At 41.9% G+C, this 7541-nt stretch overlaps 1 long non-coding RNA gene across 1 annotated transcript in view; it reads right to left on the bottom strand.

Annotated features, from left to right (window-relative positions):
* Positions 1-2667: 2667 nt before the first annotated feature.
* The window catches only part of LOC135329423 (uncharacterized), an 85733-nt gene continuing 80859 nt past the window's right edge, over positions 2668-7541 (bottom strand). The window contains exons 5-6 of the long non-coding RNA XR_010390925.1: positions 5306-5410; positions 2668-2826 (exon numbers count right to left, since the gene is read on the bottom strand). This is a non-coding gene — a long non-coding RNA (uncharacterized LOC135329423). The remainder of the gene's footprint in view (positions 2827-5305; positions 5411-7541) is intronic.

The raw sequence follows: 7541 nt of genomic DNA, 5'->3' as shown, positions 1-7541 counted from the left end.
ACGTCTCAGATCCTGCTCTGATGGAGGGATGGACGCACCCAACGCTCATCGTACCATGCTGATTGCCAGCTGCGATTTGCCCTTTGCTTAACAGGCAGAACAGCAGAGATCAGCCAGTGGGCCGCTCTACCATGACACACGTTGTGTTACCTTGCACGGGACCTCATGAGACTCCAGAAACTTCAATGTAACCTGTAAGCTATTGGCATGCTCACACCCTCTGCTGCACCTCCCCGCAAATCTGCAAGCACACCCAACATCTGGCTTTGTCCTTAGGTCCTTCTTGATGCAGTCAGAGAAATATGCTAACACACACAACCTGCTAAACCAGGGCCTGAGTTTGAAATGTCTGTGTGTCTGGGTGTTTGGCTCCAAAGGTTTATTTCCGCCTGTTAGAACTGTAGAAATTCCAGTTCAGGCTCCGAGTTCAATTTTTCTCCATCTCCAGACTGCATCCCCGATCCCTCACGCACGTGCACACACCTGCCCCTCAGACAGGAGGGAGGTTTTTTGTTTTTTTTCAATCATCCTTTCTATGCAAGGATGATCAATCACCTATGTCTCTTCTGAGTCATGTCCCTATTACAGAAGATCCTGTTCCAATAAATGATTAGTACGTGCAGAATGCATTAAAATGAATTATAATAGCAATCCGATCCCCAGTGCCTTGGCAGAACCTTTCTATCACAGGTGACAGTTGGTTCCCTTGGGCTTTGCTCCAGAGAGAGAGCGCCAGACCTCAAAACTCGATCCAGTAACTTTGTATGAACCTGAGTACGTGCAATATGCTGCTCTTCTATTGTCCCTGAACTAGGATATTCAACAAGCTGGTATATATGCAACCTTGTCTCAAATAAATGTAAATGCATTTTTCCATAGATTATGTGATTACAGCCTCTATCTGCCTATGGTGCTAAGTTTTATTACAGGCCACCAAAAATAATTAGTTGGTGACCCAGAAAACTGATATATAAAATCCTTTTAATCACCAATATGGCTTTCAATTATATAGTGTAAACTTATTAACCTTTTTACTGCTGAGATTTGATTTATGGAATTCCAGCTGCATTAACATTACAGGAGGAGATAGAAAGTGTCTTGTCTGACGCAGTGGGATTAACAACCGATAGCTGGCTTTGCCATCACAGAGCCTCACAGAGCAAAGGCAGCATCCTGCAAGTCCCCAGGGGCTCATTTCCATCAGGGCCGTGTGAAAAGTTTGGTCTGTGGAATGAGACTGTGCAATCGCTGTCGCTTCATACATAAACCAGAATACACAGGCCAGCGACGGCTTTCAGGAGGAGCAGGGCTTGTGTGAGCACTGGCTGTATCAAAAAACGGTGAGGGCAAAGATCTGGCTGCATTTGTATCCCTCCTTACTGGTATGGTCAGAAACACTAGCGTATTAAATGGAGACGCATTAATGTGTTCTGCTGCATGGGAATCCTTAGCAGTGGCTTTATTCAAACAAAGGTTGAGCAGGGAGGGAAAGATTATTCATAAGGGTGTGTTTGTAGAAAACAGTTTTCAAATGTGTTCTGCTTTAAATTTTAACTGCAGTTCCTTTTTCTAGTTACAGTGGAATATTTTCCCCAGAAACTTTTGGACTGGGAAAAAGAGGTCACTTCACTTTTTCCTGGTAAACAAGCAGCAGCTAGTGCTTTGTACAAGGTTTTAGGCATTCCTGGCCACCTTCCCTTGGGGGCTGTGTTTCTAGAGATAACACAGAGATCAGTAGGAGAGACCAACAGGCCACAGTGAAGCCCTGCTAATTAAAGAGCCAAGTTGCTAATCTGAGCTAGATGATGCATCACAATCCAATAAAAGATACAGGCATCTGAAAGGTAAATACTGCACCTGACTCAGCCAAGGGTGAGAAGTCCTGTATTTCTAGCCCACACAAGTCACTTTGTACAAGCCTCCAGAACACACACAGAAATAATGGATCTTGCCATAACTTCCGTTAGCTTCCCCTCCTGCTTCTTAGTGCCTCATTATTTATTGTTTAGTGACAATAAAATAGAATAGCAATGTTCTGCAAGATCATTTCTGCTGTGAACACCTAATTACCTCTTTTATAGTCTCAGGAGAACTAAAATAATTAATAGATTTGGGTCATTTTTTGCAAATAAATATCAATTTTCAATTTTCAAAAACCTTGCCCTTTTTCAATCTTATAAAGCGTTTTACGGTTAACCTATTTTTTCCAGGATTTTTTCTTTTTTTTTTTTTTTTTTATGGGTAAGCATCCCCAAATGACACAAGATATTAAGGTCAAATAACCAATATTCCCCACAAACTGCAAAAAAAAAAAAAAAAAAATCATCATTCACTTAGGTCTTTGTTCTTCAAACTTGAAAAGCTTTACAAGCCCCAATGAAAAGAGGTACGTTGACAGCCTGTGCAAAAGCCATCACCTTTAGAGGAGGGAAACGCCAGTATTTGCCACCATCTTGCTAAGGATTACACATTATTGAGCAAGACACATTTTCCCACACAGATACTGCCTTGCCTGCAAAATGGGGAACTTGTCCCCTTTGAGCAATCAAAGGTCACCAATTCTTGCAACTTCCACTTATTCAGATATGGATTTGTAACGCTTCACTTCAACCCACAAAATGGGCAAACAGCCCCAAATCCAGACCGCCTGGGCCATACCTGGACATCCAGCAGATTTATCCCAAGGTCAGCTCCGATGACTCCTTCTCCACAAGCCAAGATCTCTAGCACAGCAGAGCAGCACATGCTACTGCCATCCAGCTCTTGCCAGCACCTCAGAGCGCTAATAAGGCCCATCACAGAGATAGCAGGATTTTTAAGTGTATTCTGTGAAACAAGGAGCATAAAAATCAATGGCACTGCATAATCCAGTCAGTGCCTTTCTTTGCTCACAAATCTTCATTTGTTCAGCTGGAAAAATTATGAACTGTCTAGAAATAATACAGTAAAGGCGGTCAATGACAATTATAGTATAAAGACTAATAGAGATGGTGGTATGAATCTGCTATGTTCTATTCTGCTGAAGCCCATTTATAATTTTTAATAAAAACGGTAACGCTTTAGGATAAGTGGACATCATTTAGTGCTCAATTACTATGAAATTCCCTTGGAAATATATATTAAATGCAGCAGCTCTGTATTTATACCAGGAGGGTTCCTTGAGATTGATGTTATCGCAGTGAATACTAGGGGAATGTCAAGTCCAACACCGGTGCATTCAATATTCTTGCCCTCTGGGTCAGGTATCCTTTCCTCCCCCACCCTGACATTTGAGATGACTGCTTATCTATGTGGAGGGGAGCCACATGAATTATATACATGCTGCATTTTTTAAAAAAGGAATTTGCAACACAGGCTAGCAAGGCCTTTGGCAATGATTAACTGAGACATTTTTGAATAACAATTCAAAAAGGTACAGCTTCTAAACAGACAGTCTTCTCTTGAAGGCCAAGAGGTTTCCAAACCCCTACATACATAGAACATTTATAAATTTACATTTTTAAAATTTCAGAACATGCACAAAACCTTTATAGCAGAACTAACTTCTGTTCAACTTACTGAAGACTTCTCTTAGCAAGAAAAACATCTCCAACCTTTGCCTTCTAGTCACAGGGGATCTTGTACTGTAACATCCTTAGCGCTGTCTGACCAGCAAAGTTCACCACGTAGGTCTGAGCACTCAGAGTTGCTCAGCACAGGTGGGATTATTTACCCTGGAAATGGGTGAGCAGCTCCTCCTGGATCCCCTACAGCTGTATGTGTTGACGCTTTCAGGAACAGATGTTAGTGATTCTCTGCCACTTTTTCCTGGCAGGTTATGGGAGAACTTGTTTGTCCTTCTGGGCCCAGGAGATGTTTGTGAGGGAAAGCATGGGGATACCATCAGCCAAGCAGTGAACTGAACCCTAGCAGCATATGGCCAGACCTTACAAAGGAAGCCTTAAACCACATACTCCCAAACACAGTTTAAAATCTCTGTTAGCAGCAGAAGCAACAGAAATGGCTGGATTTGGTACATATAAAGCATTTTGGGAAGCCCAACTTGAGGCCATCATTTCTCCCTGGATATATCTGCAGTCCAGGTTCTTATTTGCATGTAGTCCCTAACGTGACTCTATACACAAATCCATTGCCTGAGGCGGGTGGTGAACTGGTCCCTACTAGGAGACAGTGCTGCCATTTGGGGTGCTGACCTGCTTGCTTTTCAGTGAAGGCACTAATAAAATTAGACAAGATATGAAAGACAGCCAGTGTCAGAGACAGGGCATGGAAGCCTTCAGTTTGCAATACTGCTAGGATTTAAAGACAAATTTAAGGCAGTACATCTCTTCCCAGGCAGTAAATGCCATCAATAGCTCCTTAGCAACTTAGGGAAAAGAAACACAGTAATTGGAGGAAGGGAGAGGCATCTTAAGTGCTCTGCTAGAACTAACATCATTCCATTTAATCCTAAGTCACATTCTGCATGCTCTTCCTGCTACACGCTGCTAGAACACTATTTATCCCAGACCTCTGGGCAGCCTGGACGCCTTGCATAATAGTCCATTAATTACTTCAGCATGGGAAATAAATTTTAATATCTTTCCCTTAGATGCTTATTACTAAAAGCTTCATACATCCCCAAATATATTGATTTTCCAACTGCCTCTTCAGTATCCCAAGCAGACACCCGAATGAGTGGCTCGTTTTTCTTCCTTTTAGCCATACCAGGCTTTATTTTACACTTTGACTTTAATCAACATCCCTCTCAACTCTGGGTGGCCTGAAGTAATGTTTATTCCCTCATCCAGGGTCACCAGTTTACTTAGAATCTTAAGACAAAGTATTTATATTTTGCTGCATACATGTTCTTGTCCTGCGAAAGGTGATTGCAACACCTAGTTTTGTCCAGTGTTTCAGTCTCTGAAGATGAAATGTGGTGTGAGGCATAATGGTAGCAGGTCAGCACTTTCAATAAGCATCCATCTATAAACAAGTCCCTTAAAGTACTATAGCAGCGCAAAAGGAAGCTGTATCCTAATTGGGTATAGTGAAAAGCCATAGGGCTTATAAATATAATGTGCAAGTTATCTATCTTGCCAAAAAAGAGGAGGTTCGTTATATGAAGGACACATTATCCTTTTCCCTTCCTATGATTCAGCATGGTAAGTAGTCATTCCTAATTGGCTTACAGCTTAGTATGAAATATTAGGATGCCACACAATGTGATGACACAGCTGGATTCCTAGGGGAAGCCAAAGAGTGATCTGAGAACAGAAGAGGGACAAGAGCAGATGTGGATCTGAAAAAAATTGTTGTAACTTACAGGCTAGCATGTCATTCTTTATCCTCCTCCACCCGTGTGCAGCATGCTGTGTACAGCACACCACTCTCCTGGTAGAAAGGCAAGCGACCTGTCATCCCAGAGTTCCTAAATAAAACGTGGGGGAAAAATGTGATTGTTGGGAGTATCGAAAGAGGAAGACGCAGGCAGGCTGAATAAATCTAGGCAATAGCTGCTTAGTCATGAAAAATATACTGCACAAATTTCAACTCTCTTTGTGCATTGAATGATGATTTCCTCAAATTTATTCTTGACTGGAAAGTATTTGCCAAATTACCTAGTCAGACAATCTGTGGGTCACTCACAGAAGTTCAGCATTCAGGAGACAAGCCATTTGACTAGACACCCAGCTCATATGCTAGCATCTTGTTTCCTAGTCCTGGCCTTGATTCAGGAAGGTAATTAAACAGCTGCCCACCTGAAGTCAATAGGGCTATTCACATGCACTTAAGTACTGCTGATGCCAGGCTGAGGGGAATAGACTTCTCAGAGGGAGATTTTTGCTGCAAATACTAGTGCTAATGCAAAATTCACTTTCTACAAAGTCCTTCTCCTGCAGTCAGCTGAAATTAGCAATATCCACTGTTGTGCCTGCCAGGAAACTTGATAGAATATTGCCCAAAGTGAACATAAAGGAGAAATAAACACAGCAGAAATTAATAACAGGAGTTCAGACCAGTGGGTTGCAGAGGATGTGTTATAAATTCCATCCAGCTGTAATGCAAATTCTGCCAAACGAGTGGGTACATCTCCCTTTTTATATCACTGTTTCACTACATATTAATAGCAACCAGTTACTGATGAGGTACTAAAATATTAATGATATGGTCATAAACCTGCATCAGTGCCTAACTTGGCAGAACAATGTAGGGCAACTTTTCAATCATGTGCAAACAAAACTAGTTTTCAGAATCCATCTTGTTACTGCAAGGCCATGTGAGCAGAAGTAATTGCATGGCTATTTTAGGCACAGAAATTCTTAGCCTTCCTTGCAAAATCAACAGCCCTGTTGAGGTGTACAGCATGGGTGCGCAGATATTTATACAAGCCTGAGAGAATCTCAAACCAGGCAGAAACAAAGTTCATGCAATTAATTAGTAGGATTTCATCTGTGATTTCATCTGCAGCTGGTATGATTGACTTTTATATCTACATTAGAGAGAATAGCCTCAGGCCCCTGGGGACTGATTGTTTCAGCAGGATTTAGCCCTCTTTCAGGAGTGAGCTAGAATATGTTCACCAAGAAATGCAAGAAATCCAAAGCAAAACCCAGAGCTTTTGCATCTGCCTGCTAAAAGGGCAGGTGAATCTATCAACTCTGCATCATGTCATCTGTGAATAAAACACAAATTTGGGGTATTTAAAAGGGTTTAAAAGTGAGAAACTTCTTTTGCTATGGTACTTCTTATATTTCCTGGGCTGCTGCCCTAGCCATCCTGCTCAGGACAACCACTGGTGACTGCCAGCTAAACAAGGCAGCCCTTGAGTTGCTTTATTGGATTTGTAACTGAGAAGCATGTCTTAAAAGTCTCCTTGTTTCCCACTTCACCATGCGCTCCAGTGGAACTGGAGCCATATTAACCATATTTGCCCCTTTTTATGAAGATGGGGCCATATATCCGAGCTCATTTCAACCACCTTTAATTGAAGCTATGAATAAAGGTGAGGAAGGACAGATAGGGAAGGATTCTGTATGCTCAGCACAATTCCTGACAGCCTTTAGCACCCCAGGAACCACCTGTCCTCCTCAAAGGTGCTGGAATGCTAGAAGAATATTTTATTTCTGCATTTCCACAGGGCACAGCTAATGGCTCACACTCATGGATAGCATTATTTCCCTTCCCTCATCAGGATCGAAAAGAGCCACCAGAGGAAACACATATATAGCCAATGTTTTATGTAGGTGTGTCATATTAAGCTGAGGTCTTTGTTTGAAAGGCCTTCCACTGTTTCTTCTTCTAAGGGTCATCAGTGCATGAATAAGCTGACTTTGGTCAGGACTAACTGAGTTTTCAGTTTAGAAGTATGGAGAATGGCATGAAATTAATTATGTCACAAGACAGAAAGGCCCTTTCTTTCTGGTTTTCTATTGCAGTCACATAAATGAGGACCCAAAATACCACTGAGACATTACTTAACATTGTTGGTCCCTGGGAGGCAGGTCCCTTCACTGTGACAATGTCTTTATTATCTGCTGACCAGAGTTGCTGCAGCCACT

Source organism: Dromaius novaehollandiae, chromosome 10 (genome assembly GCF_036370855.1).
Source record: "Dromaius novaehollandiae isolate bDroNov1 chromosome 10, bDroNov1.hap1, whole genome shotgun sequence".
In the NCBI taxonomy this organism is placed as follows: domain Eukaryota; kingdom Metazoa; phylum Chordata; class Aves; order Casuariiformes; family Dromaiidae; genus Dromaius; species Dromaius novaehollandiae.
This window is presented reverse-complemented; position numbering and strand designations above follow the sequence as displayed.